We start from the raw sequence: 27,936 nt of genomic DNA on the forward strand, positions 1-27,936 counted from the left end.
TATGTGTATATATATATATATATATATATATATATATATATATATATAAAGAGAGAGAGAGAGAGATACACATACATACAATAAACAACATTGCAAAATAAATGTTAGCATAAATGAAATATTTTTGCATGCGTCTGGACTTCAACTGTCACACCAATGAACCTACAAAACACAGTAAGGGTGTATTATCCCTCTTTGCCACAGAAACAGCTTTACAGCAGGAATGAAAATCATTGTGCATACAAGCAAGTCCAAAATCTTTCACAGTATTAAAAAGACATGTGGCACTTATGCATTCTCAGTTGTTTGTACAGGTATACATTCCAGATTTAGTACAATGAGCGATCACATGGCCATTTATGAATATTGTTTGCAGCAATGCAGCTCTGTTTTATCTCTGTATGGTGTTCATTCTTCTGTTATCTGAGCAGTAATCTGACACATGCAGCCTGTAAGACATTTTGTATCACTGACTTTAAAATGCACAAAAACATTAAATGGCAATAATATATAGTTTTCAACAAAGGCAGGGGAGATTGAATATTAATGAACAGAAACTGAGAAATGTATGCTGCTTACTTACATTTAAAACATTGATACAGCTACTTCTACACTTTGAAAGTGTAACCTGGTTGACACACCCACTGCAGGTAAGGGAGTCTGAATTGCTTTTGTGTTTTCCTACTAATAATCATTCACAGTTGCACTCTATTTCCAATAAACACTGAGGGAATGCTTGCACTATGTTTACACCTGATACACAAAGACAAGAATTTTGAATTCAGCAATTCTGATGAGTTCATACCTCATTTGCACCTTTAACATGCTCAGAGGCCTGAACAAAAAGGTAACTGTGTGACTAAGAAACCTGAAGGTGAGGAGAGATGTGTATGTGGATAACACAGAAGAAGAATGCTATTACTTTGAATTTATCTGCACAGAAGACTACTGATCTTGACAAGGTATGATGGATTTTTTTTAATTATATACTGGATTTGCCCACATATAATTAAGAAAAATATGTATATGTACATTAGCAAATGCAGCTTTTATCTGTATGCACTTCTTAGAAATTTGCTGATGGCCTAGGGTTTTTTTTCAGGTCATTTTACTTTCTCAGATATACAGCTTTATTAACTTTCATCACAAATGTTACTGCTTCAACTGTTTCTCTTTATACTCTTCCATGTTATTTCAGAGAAATGTAGTATCCTAGATTGTCAATGACATAGGGGTGTTGGCCTTCTAGGATGGCCTATAGACACCTCTAGGAGAGTGCTGGGCACAGGTAGAGGTGAATGGCAATTGCATAAAAATGACTGTTCTGTGGTAAATGCATAAACACGTTTTTGGAACAGTTTGTTTGAAAGCACTTATAATAATTGACTGATGTTTTATTCCTTGTTTTACACACAATGACATTTGCCTATTGATTTAGGGGTGGGGAAGCCAAGTTCCATTGCCATGTTACCACAATCAAAAAATGTTTTACTGAGGATAGCTTAGCTATGGTTGGTCCTTGTTTTACATCAAACCTTGCTTTGTGTGTGAATGTGATATGTTAGAACTGCATAACCATTGTTATATTTTAATAGCTGATTCTATATATATATATATATATATATATATATATATATATATATATATATATATATATAAAATTTAATAACTGTTTCTCCAGTAGGGAATACTAAAAAAAACAAATAATATGTGTTATATCTAAGCAGGACTTTTATTTATGTGATATTTATGTGCTGTATCATTTTTGTGTTTTATGTCACCTAGGACTATGACACCCAAGTACCCCATTGTCCATAAACCCCCTTTCAGTCACTCTGAGAATGATGTCACTGTCCAAGCCTTTCTTTAACATTGTGTGTTTCTGCTTGAGAAAGGATGTGCAGATATGTCTTGAAGAATTTGTGACCAGATAGTGAACAATGTCAATGCTGTTGGGGGGTGCAGCAGACATATGATCAGGTGCATCATAGGGCCACTGACATGATTTCATAGGCCAGGAGGAGTGCAGCTGTATTGGCCCATGGAGATCTGACTACTGGGGGTGGGCTGCTTCAGAGCCACTAATGACACCAAATGAATAGTACCTGTCTACTGTCAGGGATCCAGAGAGTGCAGAGGAAAGTGCACAACAGCATATGATTCATGTTGGCACTGCTGTTTCAGAGAGGACAAGTATGTTTCAGGAGGATGTTCCAGGTAGGTTTATATATATCATTTTTTAAAGATTTCTTGTATAGTAAAATATTAAAAACAATAGTTAAGTTGGTTTAATATTTTTTTGGCAGGGGGCCTATTTATAGATCAATACAGTTAGCACATTCTGGCTCATTACACATGGACGTGGGGTGAACATGTCAAGCAAGTTTTAGTTAAATGTATTGTTAATGGATATATAAATGCAAAAACGGTTTCCCCCTGTGTAATTGTTATTGTGATGATGGTGTCCTTACATTTTGCTTAACTTCTTCCAGGACCATCCTCCCTAGCAAGTGTGGAGTCATCTGCACATGGTAAGCCAAACATTTTTATTTCACTCACTTCACTTCATTTACTGATAGCGTTTGACAGAAATATGCATTTATCCATATGTGTGAGGTGGGTGTAAGAACTGTGTGTATATTGGTGTACTCTCTGTGATAGTGGTACCAGTGTTAGTTTGTTAGCATATATATATAATTGTAGTAGTGTAGCTATTATTTTTTTTCCTGTGTTTGTTGCTAATTATCTCAGGTGATCCTGACAGTGGAAGTGTAGGCTGTTTACTGCCTGATGTCAGAATATCGTCAGTCTCTGATGATGATGGTGGCCAAACAAAGGCACAGTCGTGGGGTGCTGAGGTTGAATCTGACACTGGGGTTGATGTTCAGCCATCCCCATGTAATTCCATTGGACACAACCAGTAGGTTTAAGAAAATCCATTCCAGTCAGCCTTCAGATATTGGACATGTGGAGGGTGAGACACTTGATCAGGGTGGTGTGGTTACTGCCACTTCAGTACCTGCTGACTCTAGTCGTAGTCAAAATGTGGGTGAGGTGCATGTAGGAGGGTTGTTATGGGTGCAAGAGGAGGCCTGCTGTCCATCCTCCACCTGATCCTGGTGTGTCTTTCCATGTTATTTGATGCAGTTTTAGGGCCTTCATGGAGGCGTAGGCACATTCATTAGGGTCTCTGAGGAAATGCTTGGGTTGTAGACGTGGCACAGGCTGACATGCATGACTGCCTCTACCATGTTTCCAGTTCAATAAAAGAGATAAATAACACATTGGAATAGGTAGTGTCTGTGATGGAATGTCTGCTGGGAGTGAACGGCATCCATGTAGATGTAGGTCAGACACATCATCTGATGTTAGCTGATGTGGTCATGTCCAATCACACTGCTGTAATATCAGTGCTTCCACTGCTCCATAAGTGGTTGAGATGTCCACACCCAGATGTGATAGGCATGAGGTCATAATCCTGGGCATACTCATGGAGAGAGTTCATCCTATGCACATCATCCATGTTCAGGTAGTTGCAGTACACCTAACCATGGATATGGACATGTCAGTGCAACCCCCAGCAGAGCCAATTCTCAGGTTAGGGATGACAACGATGAATTGCCACCTCTACCATGCACAGCTCACACCGGTCTGACATACCAGGACAGAGGGCTAGCACAGAGCTTGGCTGTGTTCTTTCAGACACCAATTTTAGATGGAGTGCCCATACAGACCCACAAAAATAACAGCTACATGGGTCAGTTATGAAGCTTACAGCTCTTTCTGTCTCAGGGGTCATTTGATACTTTATCCAAATGTCTGTCTCTTTATATTTCTTACTTCACATACACGCACTACCTTTTGTGTCAGCACAGGTCTCCTGACCCCACCCCCCCACACAATACCCTGTGCAAATGATGATAACTGTGCCATATCCTTGTTTTCTATCTTTTGGATTCAGGGATACATAAGTATTGTGCCTGATGTTCACAGTGCATAGCTGACTTAGTGCATAGTGGATCTGCATTTGCAATGCTGTTTTACAAATTCTACTGCTATCTTGCAGGTTTTTGTGGTGTGTATATCACTCCCAACCTCCTAGACCAACAAAGTTGTACCAAGCCATAAACAAAAGTGTGATAAAGGCCAAACAATGGGTAGAGTTTTAAATATTGTGCCTTACACACTTAGGTGATAGAATAACAGGTTTTCCATTACTATTTTTATGTTGTTTGTGAGGGATATGATGTCTGAAACTGAAACATGTCATTAATTTCTAACTTCACTCTTTAATGATTTGCCAGTACAAAAGTATGAGGCCAAACTGTGGACATTCAGTGAAAATCTTTACATCATATATGGATTAATGTGTGAATCTTTAATATGTGAGGCCTATTAGTTGATAAAGGACACATATTCACATAAGTCACTTCTGTCACATCTTAATGTAATTGCTGTAAAAATCACCCACCTTATACTTACTTACATTACCAAGTAACAGTATGCGAGGGTATGCCACTCCTTTGTATTCTTACACATTTCTTTTTCTATTGAAGGTTCAACACTTGCCTTGGAAATATGGCAGCTGCAAGAGTTTTTGTTCAGGGCTGGCTCTGTCTGATGCTAGAAGTACACAGCCATTATATGGTTACGTAAAGGTTGAGAGTGTTGCCTGGCATCAATTTTGCTGTATGTATGTGCATAAGATGAAAGTTTTAGCCCCTTAGGTGTTGAGCATGTGTGCTGTCAGTTGCCTCTTGTCCAGTGCAAGAGCATATTGTCCATGCCCATGTCTGCCTACACCTACAGTGGCTGCTAGTTTCCCCTCTGACTCCTCACCTGCATTTGGATGTGGTGCCCTTGCCACTGGTGGTGGGATGTGTGGCCCTTCCCCTTGCTTTCCTGTTGAATCTGTTTTTCAGGATAATATTGGGAAGCATGACACAGACATGAATATTTCAGCACATGTATGGGGATTGTACTGCAGGGCTCCCCCAGATGTATCTAGGCACCAAAACCACAACTTCAGCAGCCCAAACACATGATTTATGATATTTCTTGTTTGAGGGTGTATCTCATTTGGTGTGTGTGTGTGTGTGTGTGTGTGTGTGTGTGTGTGTGTGTGTGTGTGTGTGTGTGTGTGTGTGTGTGTGTGTGTGTGTGTGTGTGTGTGTGTGTGTGTGTGTGTGTGTGTGTGTGTGTGTGTGTGTATTACTGCTGGCCATCATCAGCCACGCTTCCAGTGCATAACCTGCATCCCCCAGTAGATTACCCTGTGGGATATTCTCCCCTAGTAAACAATCTCATTCAGTCAAGAGTTGTGCCAGATATGTGAGTCGTGGTAACTGTCTGGGTAGCTAGCACACACATTCAGGATGATTCCATTAGTGGTATACCTGACCTGGCAGTTAATGGAGTGGTAGCCCTTTCTAGTTGTGTACACTCTACTCTGTTCTTTGGATGGTGCTTTGGTTTCTATACGTGTATAGTCTATGGTACCCAGGACTTCAGGGTAGTGTGCTACAGGGTAGAACTCCTGCATAGTTATGGCTCTATCCTCAAGTATACAGGGAAAATACATGTACTCATTGGCATGTTGCAGCATAGCATTCAGGAATTGATGAAAGATCCTGGATGCTGATGCCTTTGACACCCCCAGCATGTCCTCTGTTGGTCTCTGGAAGGTTTATGTAGCTAACATTCTAAGTGCTATACATACCTTAGTCTCCACTGGGATTAGTTCCCCTCAGTTTGCCCTTGCTATCAGTTGAGGACAACAGAGGTTGCAGAGTTGCTGTAGTGTGTCTCTATCCAGTCTGTAGTGCTCCACAATTTCCAGATTGTGAAGAGTTAACAGGGTCCAAACATCCTTCTCTTTCCTGGCCGCAGTCTATTAGCAGCAGCAACATAGACATGGGCCTGCTGCACATACACATGAATCACAGCAACAGCGGCTACTAACATTGTTGCCACATAGCCTAGTTTCCATGGTTGTATTCTAATAGGTTTTGGAATTCACACGGAAGACCAGCACTGAGTCTACATGGTTGATTTATAGCTTGTTGAATAGCTCCTCCATTTTGGATTGGTTGATTAGCATACAATTCAGCTGATTTTTGTGTAATTAGCATGCCAAGATGCTTTCCATGTTTGTGCATCTCTACATGCCATACAGAGCTGCTTACTGAATACAAAACAGCGCACTTTCATGTGCACATTGTGAACAGTCTTAGCACAGAGTGTAGGCTTTATTGAATCCAGCCCAATTATTTTTAATCATTAAAGGTACAAATAAGAAAAAGCACATGGAACAATGAATAAAGCAGCCTTCCACCATTACAAGTACTTTAAGTAACTACATCCTATCATAAATACCTAAGCTATGAAGGTGAATCAATATAATTTTGAAAGAAACATTTAAGACAACAACTACTAAACATAACCTGCTGTTCAACACCAGTAACAAGTATTATTATTTTGTGTTCCTTTGATGATATAATCCATTGTTAAACTTTTACATTTAGTTTATCTACAAGTTAATAGTTTAAGCTGCAGTGATATTATGGCATAAACCATTTTCACATTAAACCCTTTCCCCATAGCATTTTTGAAACCAAAGAGAAGTCAGTGCCAACACATCCTAATGTACCACTGATATATCGAACAGCATGCCATATTAGATATACCTAAGCTATGCAGAGAGACAACTACCATTTTTATTCATCAGTGATATAAAAAAGAGAAAACTCATGTCACAGTGGTTTGCATTCTAAAGCGTTTATTAGATCTCCATGCTAAATGTTGTAATTTACAAAGACCACAAATTCTCTTAAAGTTTTTTTTAAGAAAAACAAACCAACCCACTTGCATCGCATTTTCCTTACATGTTTAGGCAAATGCTGAAGTTTTTCTCCTCAGGCCTCTGTTGAAAAGCTTTTTTTGATTAAATCCAGACAGACAAACCTGTTAAACAAAAGCAAAATAAATACGTAGAATACACATAGATTTAAAAGTGATAAATCCAAAAAATGTAAAAAAAAAAACCACACATGAAACAGTGCTTTACACAATAAAAGCTTGAATTGAAAATCTCCTATATCTGTTGAAGCTGACTTAAATCAGTACTGCAATTGCTTTTAATGAAACCAGTCATCATGAACAGCTTTATAGATTTGTGCTAATACAATACAACCAGAAAAAAATTAAGAAATGTAAGGAAGAGTTTCAAGCAAATGGCTCATCAGGACTGAAAATCCTCCACCATTAAGGTAATTCAAACTACCCCACATAAAAGACACTTATTTCCCCCCAGGATATATACACTGGTTCTCCTGTTGGCAATGCCATATTACACTCTGTGATGGCTTGGGCATTTATTTATTTATTTATTCATTAAAAACCAACTCCAAAACCATAGACAGAGTCCTATGGCATTAGCGATAACCAAAACCACGAAAACTCTTCAGTATGTTTGTCAATAAACAAAGAAAGAGATGATAGAAATACTCCAAAACGTTTTATTCAATAAGATACAGACGTGAGCGCTTTCACCATTAGGCTTCATCAGACGTTTCATAGTATTCTTCCCATAACACATTTAAATACTTCTACAAAGTTGCCTATAGGCTGAAAAAGCTAATTACATATGTAATGATAGTAATGATAGTAAAGCAGCTCATGATAGCACATATAAATGCGTCTATACAAAAAAGCATTTATACATAGAAATACTTTTGGTACATAAAATCACTTCTATACATAAAAATATGTACATATATGTATGTATAGTGCATCTACTCTTAACATAATAAGATGAGCACTATTCTTAAAATATATTCATAAAAATATATTCATATAAATATGTTCATACAATTATATACATGTGCATAATTATAATTAAAACTAAAGAATGGTGCCAAACATGCTAATAATATCAATAGTCCTATAAAATGTAAATAATTTTAGACAATATGAATTAAATCCTAATTCCTAGTTATTCAAACTAACACTATCTCTTGGGTCTAGCACAGAAGAGTATTTCTAATTATGCACATGTATATAATTGTATGAACATATTTATATGAATATATTTTTATGAATATATTTTAAGAATAGTGCTCATCTTATTATGTTAAGAGTAGATGCACTATACATACATATATGTACATATTTGTATGTATAGAAGTGATTTTATGTACCAAAAGTATTTCTATGTATAAATGCTTTTTTGTATAGACGCATTTATATGTGCTATCATGAGCTGCTTTACTATCATTACTATCATTACATATGTAATTAGCTTTTTCAGCCTATAGGCAACTTTGTAGAAGTATTTAAATGTGTTATGGGAAGAATACTATGAAACGTCTGATGAAGCCTAATGGTGAAAGCGCTCACGTCTGTATCTTATTGAATAAAACGTTTTGGAGTATTTCTATCATCTCTTTCTTTGTTTATTGACAAACATACTGAAGAGTTTTCGTGGTTTTGGTTACCGCTAATGCCATAGGACTCTGTCTATGGTTTTGGAGTTGGTTTTTACAGATATATTTTTACCACGTACAGAGTCCGAGCTCCGTTGGCTGTGTGCATTGGTGTGCTTTCTATTTGTTATTTATTTGGTGTTGCACGAGCCCAGGAGGATGGCGGAAACAGCGGCATGCAATGTTGAACTTCCTTACGTTCCAGAAATGGTGTCAACCAATCGAAGGATCGAACGATTTGAACATTGTGTAAGAGGAACCGACAACTTGCTGTTAGTGTATGAACCCAGTTTGGAGTCAGAATTGAATGACACTAGTTCAGCTGCCCTTACCGATGAACTTAACCGTTTGGAGTTAGACTTCCTGAAGTTAAAGAAACTACAGCTTGAACGTCAATATTTTGAAGCATGTATAGTTAAGAAAATTGTACCGCATGGACTAAGGGTATTGAAGATGCCTACGTCAGGTAACACATACCCGGAGTTGCTTTATAGATGGCAACAGTTAAATTTGGAAGTCAGTTTTAATTATATGAAGTTATTAAATGACTTTCATATGAAAGAGGAAAATGAACTTAGACTGTCCGTTAACCAGTTATATATGGACATTAAAACTAAATACTCAGATGAATTGGTCAATGCTAGATTGGATAAAGTAATTGATAACATTTCGCTTTTTGAAAAAAGGCTATTAGAACAAAAGAAAAGTAAAATTATGAGAGATATGAAAGATTTTAGAAATAATCATGTTTTTACTTGGCCTAGGCCTTTTAGTAATGTGAATGGTGCTAATAATGCTGTTTCTGGTAACATGAATTCTCGCAATACAAATGGTGTTAATCATGGTAGTGCTAGCAATGTTAATACTAACAAGGATGTTGGGAAAGATAAATATGTTAATTCTCAAAGAAGCTTTAGTACTGTGGCCAGTATTTCTAATGTTCAGAATGATAGGTTAACACCTGGGATGGAATGTGAACGACATGTCTCCGCTGACTCTTGTAGTACCAATGAGCCATTGGAGCAAAATAAAAGGCCATCCATGGTAGAATCGAACAGCACAGGAAATGTAGATAGTGGTTTATTTTTAAATAATAATACATCAGAATCTGTGAATACGGATACTTCCGTTAGAAGGAAGGTTCCGTTTACAGGCCCAGGGTCTGGGGTTACACCTAATTCTAGTAACGCTGCTATGTTTAATCCTTTTCCTATAGCACAACAACAACGTGCAGGGAGGTCTCGGTCACAGAGCAGAGGCCGATACAAGAGGAAGGGATCAGACAGCGAACAGCGCGGACCCACATTAAAGAAAATGTGGGAGAGAGTGGGGACTCGCTGATTTTAAACATTTCAAGTAGAGAATTGAGCATTTTTGAACAACAGGTGCTGAATAAAGGCCTAAGTTTTATTCCAACGTCAGATAGTGACTTGGTAGATTCTATATTAGACATCCGTATGTTCGTTAGGAACTTACAGTTGAAAATGGAGTTTGGTAAGGAAGGGGTGGGGAGATCAAGCTCTATTTTTCGATGTAATAGTGCATATGTACCTCAATTACACCCCCTTATAGAGACTTTTTCACACTTAATGGAAAAGGGCATATATGCCCATTTTGAAACAGGTAATAGAAACAATAAGAGGAGGACAGGTAATTTGAATGCAAATCAAAGGAATGCATTGACTTCTCTAAAATCAGACCTTGAAATTACGATTAGGCCTGCAGATAAGGGAGGGCCTATTGTTGTAATGGATACCTGTTGGTATAAGGACAGTATGATGAGTTTACTCAGTGAAGAAATCTTTTATGAAAGGATAGGTATGGATATTGTAACTGAGAAAGTATTTAAGGTGTACGATATGTTGGATGGCTTATTATTATCTGATGATATAACTTTTGAGTTATATACATATTTGAAGGTAGGCAATCCACGTATACCAATTATACAAGGTGTCCCTAAGGTTCATAAATCTGCAACAATACCGCCAATTAGACCAATTGTTGCTGGTCAAGGTTGGCTAACCGAGCCTATGTCGATATATGTAGAATATTTTGCTAGAACCTTGGTAGATGAAACTCCCCACATTTTGAAGGACAGTAAACAGTTCTTACTTGAGTTATATGAATATACAAAGAACTTGGATGATAAGACTGATTATACTATGGTTACTTTAGATGTAGTTAGTCTTTTTACGAAAATACCTAATGATATAGGAGTTTCATTTTTCCAGCAGTTTCTGCACTCCAGATCAAATTTAACCATTAGAAATGTGGAGTTGATCTCTTTATTTATGGAAACCATTTTGAGTAACAACATATTTATGTTTGGTGATTTAGTGTTTTCTCAGAAAGATGGAGTAGCAATGGGTACCCCCTGTGCCAACAGCTACGCTAATGTGGTTGTGGCACAGTGGGAAGAATCCTTTTTATTTAGATCTGCACTTTTTACTGAGAATGTTGGTTTCTATAAGAGATTCGTGGACGATCTCTTTTTAATTTGGCATGGCAATAATGATAATTTGAGGTTGTTCATAGATGAGATGAATGCATCTATTGAGTTCTTAAAGTTTACTTGCACTTTCTCGAAAGAAAGTATTTCTTTTTTAGATGTTAATATAGTTAGACTTCCATCTGGTCTATTGAATACATCTATCCATCGTAAGTTATGCTATAGGAATGCTTTCTTACATAGACGTAGTATGCATCCGTGCTACGTATTTAAAAATGTAATGAAGGGTCAATTAATGAGAGCCTCGAGATTAAATCCTAGTGGATTTGGATATAGAGATGAGGTAGCCAGGTTAAAATCTATGTTTTCAGAGAGAGGGTATGATGGAGAAACATTTGATGAAATATCAAGTGAGGTTGACATTCTTAGGTCAACAGTAGCTAGACCCTATTTTGCTAATTTTACGTTGACTCCAGATGTCTCTGATGATAATACATCTGATTTTGTTAAAGCTCTGATCTTTTATACTAGGGATGCATTCTTTCTAAGAGATCTGATGGCCAAGCACTGGGATGTTTTAAGGTTAGATCAAGACATAGGTCGGTTGGTGGGTCCAGTTCCATTGGTTATATACAAGAATAAACCCAATTTAAAGAGACTGTTATGTCATAAGGGATTATCATTGAAGTTTAGAAATCCAATTACTTACAATACTAGAGCTTGTGGTAACTGTAATCAATGTTGTTTGATAGATAGTAGGGAAACCTTTATTAACCCGCATAATAATTTTGTCTATAACTTCAATACAGGTACTAATTGTATGAGTAAGAACGTTGTGTATTTGGCTAGATGTGTAGCATGCACATCGTTCTATATAGGCAAGATGAACAGGACCCTTAGGGAGAGAATGCGGGAACACCAGTATCATATAAGGATAGGCACTGACACTAATTCACTGGCAAAACATAATAAAGTTTTTGGCCCCCAACATAAATTCCTTTATAGTGTGATGCAAGAGGTCTATGCAAGCATAAGGGGAGGGGATTTAGTTAACTACACACTAGAATGTGAACTATGTTGGATACTCAGATGTAAAGCAGACCAACCCCCAGGTCTGAATGAGAAAGTTAATTTGAGACCAATACTTAAGAAAAGAAGATGTGCTAGACCCAAGAGATAGTGTTAGTTTGAATAACTAGGAATTAGGATTTAATTTATATTGTCTAAAATTATTTACATTTTATAGGACTATTGATATTATTAGCATGTTTGGCACCATTCTTTAGTTTTAATTATAATTATGCACATGTATATAATTGTATGAACATATTTATATGAATATAATTTTATGAATATATTTTAAGAATAGTGCTCATCTTATTATGTTAAGAGTAGATGCACTATACATACATATATGTACATATTTTTATGTATAGAAGTGATTTTATGTACCAAAAGTATTTCTATGTATAAATGCTTTTTTGTATAGACGATTTATATGTGCTATCATGAGCTGCTTTACTATCATTACTATCATTACATATGTAATTAGCTTTTTCAGCCTATAGGCAACTTTGTAGAAGTATTTAAATGTGTTATGGGAAGAATACTATGAAACGTCTGATGAAGCCTAATGGTGAAAGCGCTCACGTCTGTATCTTATTGAATAAAACGTTTTGGAGTATTTCTATCATCTCTTTCTTTGTTTATTGACAAACATACTGAAGAGTTTTCGTGGTTTTGGTTACCGCTAATGCCATAGGACTCTGTCTATGGTTTTGGAGTTGGTTTTTACAGATATATTTTTACCACGTACAGAGTCCGAGCTCCGTTGGCTGTGTGCATTGGTGTGCTTTCTATTTATTTATTCATTCTTGCTTTTTGTCTGCCATGTCCAACTTCAGTCTTCGTATATTGGGTTTGTCCCTCTGTTGTTCCTTCTTGAAGCTCTGTGAAACCTGCAATCCCTCTGGTGTGACCCATACCAGGATGTTCTTACTGGGACAGTCCAATTCCAATGTGCAGACTGTAAGGGGTAAAAGGTGTCAGAATCTTTGAGTGAAATTGAGCTGAAAGGAGAACAATCATATTGTGGCATGCATTTTTCTACAGCCCTAAAATCATCCCCAATATGATGACTTCATATCAGGCTGGGAGGGCAGTTGAAAGTAGCCTGAGGTCACCTTCTGCCCCTGTATCCATAGGGTCACTACTCCCACATACCAGCCTGGCATCTCTTTCCTGACCTCTGGACTACATGTGATCTTCTAGAGGGATGCGGTCCAAGCATTTGCCCCCTATATCAGACACACCTATCCAACTTGCCTGCAATACCATTTCCTGAGCTGCTAATCAAACTCAGGTCACCTTATCAGTAATCAAAGGAATATCTTATAATGAATTCTGTGACTTTCTCATTCCACTGTCCCATTTGTCGTGGTTTTTGCTATTTCCACTCACCATTCATCTTCACATTTGATCTTTCTCTTTGTCTAGATGCATTTTCTTACACCACTACTGTAGATTGCAATCCCTTTAGGCTTTCTACATTGCTGTTAACGTCTGTCTGTCTTATTCCACAGCTCCATGATGCTCTTGACTTCCTAATGATGCCATCATCTATATCCATTGACTGAAAAATGTATCTCTTCTGGAAGATAAGGGACTTGTAGAGCTTTCACATCTCTGAGAACAAAATACCTGATGTGGATCAGCACTTAATTCACAAATTTCCAAACCTCATGCGGGAACTTGAATTGATGGTGTCGGCAAGCATCTACAGTTACTAGTATTATGAGATAGGCCATCTAAGATGCAGTTGCCAACCTTTTCAGCTCATTTATGACCAGGAGAGTATGCTGATTTTTGCAGCTACATCGGACCTGAGAAATTGTAAACCTGTTGGGATACTGCACCATCAACCTTAACTCCCCAGAAAAGGTGAGAGTTATTTAGTATCCAGTAGTATTATTTGCACAGTAATTATCTCATTAACACTGGCTCTGTGGATTCTGTTAGCCTCCCAAATGAGGGTCTGTGGGGCATTTATCAGAGACAGAAGTGTATTGTGGACAAATTAATTAGATATACGTCCACTTCTGCCACTTGCTCCAGAATGCAGGGAAGTTTTACATTTGCTCATAGAGATCTGTTCTTCGGGTTCCACATTTTTATCTTAATATTCTGCAGTTCATTTTCTAGACTGGAAATCTTCCAGTACTATGTGATAGTTTGAATCCGAGAACAAATTAATAGTAATGTGCAGGATACTGAGGTGGGATTGCAAAGCAGATATATCTTCATGTTTGGCTAGTTGTGGATGTAAGCCCTTGATTTCTTCTGCTATGCTAATGAGGTAATCATTATCTTTTTCCAGCAAGGCTGTATTGTCCGGGACATTACTTCTTCACCCTTGCCTTTCACAATCTTATATGGCAAACTATTGTAGCTGTTTTATGACAAACACTATAACATTGTTGAAACTGCACTGGTATTAGTTGATACAAAATTCAAACTTCCATCATGGGATCCAAGTTATGCACAAAAATAATTTTGAGGTGATAGAAGAAAATTTTGCTTAAAGAACAAGACTATAAAGAGAATGTTTCTCATGAATTTATAGAGATGATGAGAATTTTTTTTTTTTTTTATATTCCATATCCAAAAGGAAGTGGGCAAGGAAAAGTTTCAGGTCCTAATCATTTCACAAATGAATGAAAGCATCATGAAGTGACTTCAGAGGAAGTTAGACAAAGAACAAAGCCTAGTTGGTGTCCAATCAAAATTCTTTAAAAATGATAGAAATTGATAAGATTTGAAAATAACATTTAAAGCCAAACAAATTGAGTAGAAACAAGACAGAGGTACAATCGGTCTGTCAGTGTGTGAGCTAACTTGATTGTAAACTCATGAAATTACCTGAGAGATGATGTATATCTAGTAGAAAACAGGTTTGCTTTTAAACAGGGATATAATTCCAGGTTAATGTACCAGAGTTGTGTGACTAGGTAACCCATTCAGATTTCATCAAATCATTTCACACACAGTTGCAGCAAATCACATTAAATAAAGCATTCCTCTCAACTGTGTCAAAATGTCCAGATTTTTGCCTCATATTTTGGTCAATTTTTCATAAAATTGTGGTTTTCTGGAAAATTAGTGGCAAATCATTAAAGAGTAAAGTTAGGAAATAATGGCAGGCATTTGCATTTCAGACTTCATACCCTTCAGAAAATCCATGCTAATGTAAAACTTGTTATTCTATTAACTTTCTAAGTTTGTAATAGCAATATTTAAAAATTGACCCTATTTTGGGTCTTAGTCCCCCTTTTATTAATGGCTTGTCCACATTGCTTGCTCTATGAAGCTGAGAGGTATGAAACAAAGTAGGTGCCATTGTAGCTGGTCAAGACATAGTACCATAGGTGAAATATTACCTAGAGAAAAGGACACCAGTTATTATAGTAAACACAGGGCAGGATTCACGAAGGCTTGCACGGAGTGTAAGAGACGTGCAACACTCCATGCAAGCCTCGCGATCCAGGAACAGCCCTAAACTCCGTGTAACAGACCAGCTAAAATGTCTCTTACACGGACTGGGCGTGGACATGCTAAATACCTCACTTGCAGCCGAAAGGTATGCAAATGAGGTATATTAGTGATCCACGAAGCAGAAACCAGTCCGTGTAAGAGACGTTTTAGCTGCAGAAATGTACACAGTTGACAACTAAGTACGTTTCTGCAAATTCCACAACGGAGCCATGTCAGCTCCAAAAAAAGGGTGCATATGACTTAGGCAGCATGCCAATGGCCAAATATGTGGCCATTGGCAATATAACCCGATGCAAAAATATTAAAAATATAATTTTCTTTTTCGGCGATCGCCAATGTTTAAACCCAGCGCAGCCAGCAAATGGGCTGCACTGTATAAAACCATATAAAAGAAGGTTATAAACCCACAATTGTGGGTTTCATGCAATACATGGAATGACAATGCAGGGACCAGCAGACCAAAAACAACATGGCCACTGTGTAGTGGTTGCTAAGGGGGGAAGCTGAGTCTAAGACATGTAACTAAGCATTAGTAGGCAATCTCATGTAAATGAGGGTTAGGATACTGAATCTCACAGTCACATAGCAAATGAGCATAGTCTGAGTAGTGTAAGAGATACATAAGGGGGAGGAATACAGTAGGAGATAGGTGACATCACAGGGGGGAATGGTAGAAAGAAATGCAGTTCATTGGAGGCCAGTGTAACATGACAGATGACAGACACAGATCATGGAAAGAGGTGTGCCACTAGATAAGTCATGGAAAGTCAAGAAATGGAAGGTGTACACTGTTACTTACACCAAAGTTTCTTGCTGGGCGTGCATGCGCACATGTGCACATCATGAAGCGTGAGTAGGACAGTGTGTGCGCGTGTAAGGCAGTCTGAGCATGTGGGAGCGTGTTGGGAGATGTTTAACACTGTTTGCGCTGGTGTGCGCGCGTATAGGGCAGGCTGAGTATGTTGGAGGCTGTTGGCAGACGTGTAACAGTGTTTGCACGGGTGTACGCGCGTTTTAACCCAAATAAGTAGATTCTGAACTGTGTAAGCATGTGTGCGCGTGTGTAAGCCACTGTGAGCGTGTTTCTGATAGTATGCACATTGCTCCCCCCTGAGGAAACAGAGAGGAAAAAGGAATCAACAGAATTACTAGGAAGCTAGCAGGGATAACTGCTGACGCTAGCAGGTGAAAACAATTAGAAGCAGGCAATTACACAGGCAGAATAGTAGCCCAGCCCAGCACTTAAAACTCTGCAAACAGTAGTGCAGGATGTTTCCCTTAACAGACACTGCAAGACAGGAGTAAGCTAATAGAAGTGAAAACTGAAAAAGCTGAACTCAGAGCAGAAATGTTAGGGGCTGCCATAGCTGTCATAATGAGACATAGGTGACTTGCTGAGGGTGGTGACAATGCAGATGGTGCCAGACAACCCACAGTGAGGAGACAGAGAAGAGTGTACAGGCCCAGGGTCACCTACCACTGGTTACATGAGCTGGAGATAGTAGAGCACTACAGAGTGGACAGAGAGCTCCTGCAGCAAATTGTTGAGCTGTGCAGGCCATGCCTCACACACAGAACCAACAGAGGGGAACCCATCCCAGTGGAAACCAAGGTATGTGTTGGCCTAAGAATACTAGCAACAGGTACCTTCCAGAGACCAACTGGCGATATGATTGGGATATCACAGGCATCAGCCTCCAGGGTATTGCACCAGTTCCTGGATGCCATGTCAGCACATGTCGGTGATCATGTATATTTCCCCAATGCCCTTCAGGTATTGGTCAGCAATATGCATCTCTTCCAGCAAATAGCGGAATGCCCTGAGGTAGTGGGTGCAATAGACTGCACACACATACGCATCAAAGCACCAGCCAGTGAGTGGGGTTGGGCCTACATTAACCGCAAGGGCTTCCCCTCCATCAACTGCCAGGTTGTGTGTGATGCCCAGGGCATAATAATGAATGTGTGTGCTGGCTGCCCTGGGAGTTACCACGATTCCCACACCTGGCATTTGACGCAGCTGTACCAGACATTTGCCAATGGGGACATCCCACACAGACACCTAGTGGGGGATGCAGGTTATGCACTGGAGCATGGATGATGACACCCATCAGAAACGCACACACAGCTGAACAGGAACACCATAATGAGGCACACGCACAAACATGTAATGTAATAGAGCATGTGTTTGGGTTGCTCAAGTCACGGTTCCGGTGTCTGGACACATCTGGTGGAGCCTTGCAGTACACACCAACTACATGTACCCAAATTGTCATGGTATGTGCTATGCTACATAATATGATCTTGCGAAAACAGCTGCAGCAGGACCAGCATAGGGCTGGGCCAAACAGCCCCCCACCATTGCCAAGGCCATCACAGGCAGAGCGTGACTCGGAGGAGGAACAACCTGAGCCTGCCCCAGTAGGCAGAAGGAGGCATTCCCAGTATGCTTTGGCCTTGGCAAAGAGGCAATGCATAGCACATACACTGGCACAGTAGGAACCTTGGGAATGATACCCCCCCTGACTCACTCAAATAATAACATGGATGCCTAAAATGACATGACCTGCTCACAAACATGTACAGGGAAATGTAATATGCGCATCCGACAGAGGCAGCCCTGCAGCACCACCTGAGTCATGAATGCCATGTGTTAAGTAATGTAACACCATGTACTATATGCACACATGAGCACCCTGACTAACATCCACCCTCACCAAGCATGAAGCCACAAAATGACGATGGGATGATCAAGTGCAATAACTGGCTGAAGTAATGCAGTTAGTCAAAGGGGAGCCAATGTGTTTCAGGCTGGGAAGACATGCGGAGCATGACATGATGCACCACCTGCTAGGGGTGGCGTGCACCTATCATGCCATACCCCATGGATGCTGGCAAACGCTGTCAGTACCCACAGCATGCCCTGAATAGGTAAGTCTCAAAACACAAACACACCTTCATAGGTTCTACAAGGGATAGGAACCTAGATGTAATGCTACCCAATGACAGATGTATAAACAGCAAGATGTGTGCAGTGTAAACGCACACAGTATGGAGAATGTAGATACCAGTCCTGTAATAGAGAACTGGGTCAAGGCTCACATCAGCACCCTAACACTACCAGGTCACACCTCATACTGTGCTGTACAGCCGCAAAACATGGAACAAGTTACAAAAGGAGGGTGACTAGCAAGAAATGGCAAGGATAACCACACTCCCATGTTGGTACCACAACAAGAAGCAGCATGGATTAGCCATGGTCAAATACCAATGGCTAAAACCACCTTCCAGTATATAGCCTGTTGCAGACTACTGTCCTAATACCAGGAACTGCACCTGGCCTATGTGGGAATACATGAATATATCAAGCCCCCCAAACCACATTATATTGCTTGACTGAAAATACCCAGACATACACCAGGAGCATTATACTAGCACCAACACAGTAGGAGAAAATTACCCAGATTCCATAAACCAAAATGCCCAGGAACAATGTATCACTCCCACAAGAGGGGTAAGCATACTGGATGTGATAATCAGCAACATGTGTACTGGATGGCAAGATGAGACGTGTACCCCTCACTGGTAAGAACAGACCATAGAGTAATCACACTGGATATACACATCCTGACCCCAGTCCCTGGCCAGAATACCACAGTGAAAAACATGTGTAAAGCATAGGTTGCAGCCCTCAAAACCGATGTTGAATCCACAAAAGGCCCTGTGCAAGTGCAGAATATGGGACACACCACAGAACATGTTATACAGGTATTCCATGAACACAGCCAGGAATGCTTGGAGTATGCAATCACAAATAACAACAACACACAATGCCATGCATGCAGGCATCTGGCATGCTGGACTACAGCCATTACCAAACCATGCAAGAGAATGAGGAAGCTACCACATAATAGAGCAAACATAAAAAGAGAAGTAATCACTGACCAGTAGTATGGCAATAACATATGTCCACACATACAATCCACTAAGTCCAGCCACAACAAGTAGAATCTGTGAATCCAGAGGCAATGTGACACCAGTCCCAAGTTCACAGACAACCACAACACCCCCCAATAAATACAAATATATGTGATAGATGCATCCATGTATCCAAATCAGAGGTTGAGCTCCACCAACTCAGTACTGTCAAAACTAGTCAGGAGGAGAAGGTAACCACATACACCACAAACCCAGTCCCACATAGACCTATCACAACTGTAAACCAAACACATAAACACAGAGAAATATTCCCAGAGGCCTTAATTACAAACACACCACACCAACAGAAACCTCCAAAGCAGGTCACAAGCAACCACAACCTTCAAACATAGCACATGCAATGAATAATACGCAAAGCTGGTGTGCCAAACAGTCACAGGTCAGAAAGAGAAACAACATGCCTGATACAGTCGTAATAGGTATCTGTATAGGCAGACACACTGCTGTCCCACTCACCAGACTAAACAAGGGAAAGGGTAGAGTAAGCTGCCTGTAGGCTGCCACAAAATGCCACATAACACAAGTACGCAGGTCACCCCAAAGCAAGCAGAAATATGATGCACTCAATGTCCATGCTGGTGTGAATTACCTGAGATGTACCTCCCTGGTCAACATGAAAAGAGACATGGATGGTCCCTCTGAGTATGTACCCCAGGGCAGTATGACACTGGCTGTGTGCAGCATCCAACCCTCACCAAGAATGATGCCACAGTACAAACACAGAATGCTCATGTTTAACAGCTGGCACAGTTACAGCTGTCAGTCCAAGAGGGTCTAATGTCTGTCTGCTTGAGATGTCAAGCATGACAAGCCATGCCGCTGTTCCAGGGATGGCTTGCACCTGTTACCCGTGCGTCTGGATACTGGATAAGGCCTTTGCCTCCATAGAGCCGTATGTAGGCAAGGCCAAAAAGACTACCCACCACCCTAGAAAACATAAGTGGTAGGAAACATAAGGGTAATGCTGACCAATGCCAGATGTGTAAACTGCAATATGCATGCCCCTGAGGCACTTCCCATTATGGAGAACATCGATGTCTGTGCAGTGACAGAAGCCTGCTGCAAGCCTAGTGATAGCACACCAGCACTACTAGGTTATACCACATATTATGTGTTATGGCCCCAACACCTGCACCAAAACATCAAAGGAGGGGGAGTATCCATATGCAGCACAGACACACATATTGCCAGGTAACTGACAATGCACAAAGCAGCAGAGACCACCCATTTGCACATAACTGTCGTCAAAACTGCTGTACAGTCTGTAGCATGCAACAGACCACACTCTCACACACAAGAACTCCACCCAGACATCCTGAAGACACTGGACAGTATGAATGTCCCACCAAATACCAGACAAGGTACACACAAATTACCACATAGGTGTCAAACCATTATGTATGCAAGGAGTAATCAGGGACCTAGGGGCACAGGTCGACATTAATCTGTCATGTGACACCCACAATGCCAATGTGGCTATGAAGATTGTCGATATTGGACACCGTATCATGAAAGGATTCACATCAACATCAACAGAGGTCACTGTGCCACTATACTGTTCCCTTATCAGACCCATAATCTAGTACAATGACTCATATGGGATGTACCGTATGTGACACCTGCAGCGGTTCAGAAGACCTCATAGTTACCCCATCAACAGGATAAAGGGTGTGAAATATATGTCATATGCTGCCTGGCTGTAGACACCCCAGCTGACTGCAGTCACAGACTGCCTACACAAAGGTATTGTATGTCTGTTGTACAAGGCCATGTCCAACACATGAGTAATGGACATGCTCCACCACAGGAAATCAAAGCCATTGGAGCTGTGAGAGTCACAGATGTCAGCCTCAACACATAATGAAATAAGATGTGCTGGAGGGACAGATACATAACCCAGAGGCTCCCCACACCCAGAAACAGGATCCCAATCCATGGTAGGTAGAGCCCCTCACTGACACCCCTCAACAGGAATATTGCCAAGTGGATGGATGACCGTACATGTATATTGAGGGTCCTCACTATGTCACGACCAGACAGAGGCACAGTGAAGAACGTCATAAATGGCCATAATTGAACATAGCAAGGGGTGGTGAAAGACACACACACTCTGGCTAGGCTAACTAATGGCCTAGGGTGTATAGCCTAGTATGAACCCATGAACCTATGAAGATACAAAACGTACAGGACACTAAGGATAATCACAAGGGTTACCCAACTGATGGTAGGAACCATGTTGGGCATCCACAGATATGCTCCGAATCACACAGATATTACAAACAACATACCAAACACACACACACATATTGCTAACATACAACCTGTCAGGTGCAGTGCAAACTCCCCCCCCCCAGAGTGCAAAATACCTATCCCAGCAGACTGATGGTCCCCTGACATTGCAGATGCTGAGGTAACAGCCATCATCTGCAAAGCAGAACACACAGCAACAAAGGTATGTGATGGTGTCCTGTGCTGAGGCCAACATGGACTCCAAGAATAATGGAATGCCAAATCACACTACTGCCCAATGTCAGCCTTACCACAGGATATGTACCCAAAGAGCAGTGTACAACAACAGTGGTCCATCACAACAAAGGTGTTGCCTGAATGGATACTCCAAACTACCACCCCAGGATCCTGACAAGCTTGTTCTGCACAGCTATGGAAAGGATCAGTATGTACCGCAGACAGAAGCCTATTGTGGACCTACTGATACTTGACCCTACACAGTGTGGCTGTCGTAACTGCAGAACCTACCCCTAAACATGTCTGACCCATTTGAAGCAGTCATTAAGGTCATTGATGAGGGCAATGTGGTCCACACAATGTAGCTGGACCATGCACATGCTTCTAGACAATACAGTACGAGTTCAGTATGGATATGTTCACCAGCTTAAATATATACCCCTATGTCAGTAGAGGGGTTGCAAACCAGACCAAGGACAGAACTGACATGGTCAGACATGCCGCATCCATGTCAGACTACAAAGCGGATATGAGTGGCATCCCACAAGGCCTGGTCTTGGCCCCCCCCACCCCCGTTCTGTATATATGTCCCATAGGTATAGGCCAACATGGAAGGACTGTGACTGAACATGTATGCAGAGGAGTAAAAACAGCCCACCATATCCGACCCCCAGCTGACACAAGCAACCCACAAAAGGGCCACCTACAAACAGACAACTGTAGCCATAGCCATGTCAGCAAGCTAATTGCAGAACTGTGTATAGACAACCACCGTGGATATACAGTAAGTGCCACAAATTACCACACAGGTGTTAACCCATGAGGTACCTAACATGTAATGTGAGACCTGGGTACAAAAGGTGATAGATATCCTGCACTGGACAAACATGTGGCTGTAGTGTTCACAGAAACATATACTATATACCCACCCAAACATGAAGGTTGGCAGATGTAGATAAGGGCAACTCACTGTGGCTCTGCAGTCATCCTCCATCAGCGTCACAAGTGACTACAATAGCCCCTGTGGGATATACCGCAGCAGACACCTCCATCAACTGTAAAGTCCACAACCGTACCCCACCAGGAGTAGCAAAGAGCATGAACAGATGCCATGTGTTGCCTGAATAAACAAACTGCAGCCCCACACACCGCCATACTTCCCAGCTACAGGAAAGCTGTGCCTGATGTATGAAGCCATGTCCAACCTGGAATGAATGAACATGTTGCACCTTGTACAATCTGAATGGCAGTGAGCTATGCACATGAGAGACCTGAACCCCAGCACTGACATACATAGGACAAGCTGTACAGAATGATCCATAACACAGAAGGCACCCCCACTCTTCAGTAAACTCCTGGTACAGGTCAGCCAGAGAGTCACATATCGACACCCCTCAAGAGGAATCCTGATGAGTGGAGGATAGATGGTAGGCTAACCCTGGGTATCACTGTTATGTCAGAGGTAGACGGAGGCGCAGTATACTAACCATGACATATGTCATGGCAAATTCCAGTTACAATGTGTGTCAAAGGACAAACACACCCTGTGACTAGCATCAGAAATGTCCTAGGGAACATCGCTAGTGTTTGCCAATGTCCACCCATGTTGTGGAATACACTAGCAATGTTGGACGAGCCTGGTGTAGGTAGTCCATATCTGAACATATTGCAACATGGTCATATGTGCACAACTGGCCCCCACACAGTCTGTTGTGCTCACTATGAAGATGTCAAGCAGTCATAGGACTAAAGGCCAGGATACTGTCCACCACAGTGAAAGTACTGAACAAGTACACTATACGGTACTACAGTGTTAGGTCATTATGAAAGTATGTTAAGAACTGTCTGCAAAGTATCCCATGCAATCCCTGCAGGCACAGTATAATCCCTGTTGTGGCAGACATGAAGCAGTTGTCCAGTTAGTACACAACATGACACCCAACTCACAACCATAAACGTCAGATATTGTTGAAGTTCACACAAACCCAAATATGTGGTGGACATCAGAGTGCAACATATGGAAAGCTCACACTGGGCATGCTCGCACACTTTGATAAATGAGGCATATGTCAGACAACATGCCATGGAAAGGCTGAACTGGGCATGCTCACACACTTAGTCCATATTCCATTTAGCAGTTGGCCACACATATCTGGTATTTGTACGTGTCAGTCCAGGAACCAACCACAACACAGCAATCAGCCCAGTGCACACAGTAAATGACTACAGAGACATAAGTGATATAGTGGATCACCGTCATATGCAAACATCTTTCACAGATACACAAGTTGGTCATAGGAACAGGGAATGCTATGGCAATAAAGACCTGCAAACAGTAGAACAGCACAACAAATATTGTGCATCCGACAATTGAACATATGGGTGTAGAGGTCAATACTAGGCTTGTTGCCCTAGGGAATGACAGCTCAGCCAGAGTGTGCTTGGCATCTGCATCCCCGGGACAGTAGGCTACTGTGCCACTGTAAAGTAGGTCACAGAAGGCAACATGTGAGGCTAGTGAGCTGTGCCTCTGTCAAGCAGGGGCACTGTGGAGGTCCCAGGGATTGAATGTGCTAAGCCACAGCCATGTTGTCGGTGTGTGCTGTGAGAGGGTTGCTGAGGATCTCTGAAAGTAGGTGTCCGTCAATAACAGACTGAGGGGAGCCCTATCTGCATTCTCTGGACGATTCCACTGTCAACACTGTGTTGTAATGAGTATGTGTGAATGAAGTGCCATCGCGGAACTGTTTACAGATGTCCTCCCTCTGTGGGCTACAGCTCTGCAATGTATTAGGTCACTCTGTCTGTTGTACGGCGCATATATGGCTGGTGTACAGCTGACAGGTGTCTTGTTGTGGAGCAGTCATGGGTATTTGTGGGATAGCATGACCAATGCAAACCGTACACATGCTCATAGAATGCAATTGTCAAGAATTATGCTGAGTGGCCAGTATAGTCCCCCAGCATGGGTCCTCTGAAGTTGTCCACCCCAGTCTACACAAGTGTAGAGTCTGCTTGTGCTAAATACAGTTTGTGTGCAGTGATAACCTTGCCTGGGGTGGAGATGGGATATGGATGTCCAGGGAAAGGTGGGTATGGTCAGATATCAACAATGGTGGTCTACCTCTGGTGTGGAACAGTGAGTACCCACATTGCAGATGGACAGGTGCAATATGTATTCCCCCATGTGGCTGTGGTGTGTGGTTCTGCCATAGCACATGGACCCACAAATTGTAGTGGCTGTAGGGTAAAGTGGTAGAGGCCTGAGTAGTTCTCACACACAATATGCCTGTACCTGATGTTAACAACTGGAATGGTGTATGTGAACACCTGCATATCCTGGCACTGTTCCCAGGGAAGCTAAGTGTGTGTCCTGGATGTGGGTGTGGTGTTCTGGCCTGGTTGTGTTGTGTGTTACAGGTCCTTTTGTCCCAAAGCATGGTATAGAACATAACCCGCCAGTGCGATGTGCATATCTGACCCTGACGTAGGTGGCTGCAAATGCATATATATGCTATCCCCCACCTGACAGGTAGTACTACATGTACATATGTCTGTAGAAATAAAATTTCAGCACCCTATAAATACTACAGGTGCAGAACAGATGCCAAGTGATTCGGATAGTGCACTCTGCTAATGTGTCTCCTTCAAATGTCATAATATAGTTAGGTAGGGGTTCGAATCCTGTAAATGCTCAGTGTGTGTGTGTGTGTGTGTGTGTGTGTGTGTGTGGGTGGGTGTGTGTGAAAGGCTATGAGAGGGAAATGTCCCTTTTGGCAACTGGGAAAACACACTACAGGATGCACATTCCCCTTTCTAAACACTGATGATGTCAGCACCCTATAAGTACAGCAGGAGAAGGAAAACCTCCCAGTAATGCGAATAGCGCGCTCCGCTAATGCGTCCATCTCAAGTGTCATAACATAGGTAGGGGTTTGAATCCTGTATATGCTCAGTGTGTGTGGAGGGGCTTAGTGTGTGTTCAAGACTGTGTGAAAGAAGTATCCCTTTTGCCAACTAGGAGAATACACTACAGGATGCACATTCCCCTTTCTAAACACTGATGATGTCAGCACCCTATAAGTACAGCAGGAGAAGGGAAACCTCCCAGTAATGCAAATAGCGTGCTCCGCTAATGCGTCCATCTCGAGTGTCATAACATAGTTAGGTAGGGGTTTGAATCCTGTACATGCTCAGTGTGTGTGGAGGGGGTTAGTGTGTGTTTAAGACTGTGTGAAAGAAGTATCCCTTTTGCCGACTAGGAGAATACACTACAGGATGCACATTCCCCTTTCTAAACACTGATGATGTAAGCACCCTATAAGTACAGCAGGAGAAAGTAAACCTCTCAGTAATGTGAATAGTGCGCTCCGCTAATGTGTCCGTCTCCACTGTCATAACATAGTTAGGTAGGGGTTTGAATCCTGCAAATCACAAGTGTGTGTGTTTGGATGAGGGGGGTTAGTGTGTGTGCAATTTTGTTTGAGGGAAATGTCCCTTTTGCCAACTGGGAGAACACACTACAGGATGCACATTCCCCTTTCTAAACACAGATGATGTCCGGACCCTATAAGTACAGCAGGAGAAGGGAAGCTTCCCAGTAATGTGAATAGTGCGCTCTGCTAATGCGTCCATCTCAAGTGTCATAACATAATTAGGTAGTGGTTTGAATCCTGCAAATGGCAAGTGTGTGTGTTTAGATGAGGGGGGTTAGTGTGCGTGCAATTTTGTGTGAGGGAAATGTCCCTTTTGGCAACTGGGAGAACACACTACAGGATGCACATTCCCCTTTCTAAACACAGATGATATCAGCACCCTATAAGTACAGCAGGAGAAGGGAAGCCTCTTAGTAATGCGAATAGCGCACTCTGCTAATGCGTCTGTCTCAAGTGTCATAACATAGTTAGGTAGGAGTTTGAAATCTGTAAATGGCATGTGTGTGTGTTTAAATGTGAGGACTCTGTGTGTGCAATTCTGTATGAAAAACATGTGCTTTTTTGAAATCAGGGGATCACACTACATGATGCACATTACACTTTCCAAACAATGATGATGACAGCACCCTATACATACAGCTTGAGAAGAGACATCTGCCAGTACTCAGAATAGTGCAACCTGCTACAGCGTCACTCTCAAGTGACATAACATATTTAGGTAGGGGTTTGAAACCTGCAAGTGTGTGTGTGTTTGGAGGTGGGGAGTTTGTGTGTGTGCATTTCCATATAAAAAGCATGTTAGTTTTGGCAATCAGGAGATCACACTACCTGATGCACATTACCCTTTCAAAATACTGATGTTGTCAGCACCCTATAAGTACAGCCAGAGAAGAGGAATTATCTAGTAATCTGAATAGTGTGCTTTGCTAATGCATCTCTCTCACGTGTCGGGACTTAGTTAGTTAAAGGAATGAATCCTGCAAGTGTGCGTGTGTGTGTGTGGGGGTAGTAGGGTGTGTGTGTAAATGCAAGTGTGAGAGAACAGATGCTTTTGGCAAATACTACAATACACCAGATGCTGCATATTCTCCCAGTAAACACAGGGGATGTCACCACACTATCAGCACAGCCAAACAGGGCTAGTTGGCTAGTAATGCCAATAGTGCGCTCTGCTACTGTGTGTATTACCATTGTCAGAGTACAGATAGGTATGTTTTGGTAACCCACAACTGCCACGTGTGGTTGTGTCACACAGTATGACCTTGTGTGGGTCTTTGTACATAACAATGCATGCCATTGCCTAAAACAGCAATGGCATTGCACACATGATGTATGTGTGTGACACATACACATAAATACCTGTGACCTGCAGTAGTTACCATGTCTGACACATGCCTCTAGTGGATAAATGGTATTTGCAATGTATACCAATATGACTGTGTCTTACTGTGCAGGGTCCACACGCGGTATGTGTCTATACAGTGTGGGTGTATATAGTAAAATACCTACAGCAGGGGATACACATCTGGTCTGGGCCATAAAGTGTACATGT

The sequence above is a fragment of the Protopterus annectens genome, chromosome 5.part0 (assembly GCF_019279795.1).
Source record: "Protopterus annectens isolate FY-2018-M chromosome 5.part0, PAN1.0, whole genome shotgun sequence".
In the NCBI taxonomy this organism is placed as follows: domain Eukaryota; kingdom Metazoa; phylum Chordata; order Ceratodontiformes; family Protopteridae; genus Protopterus; species Protopterus annectens.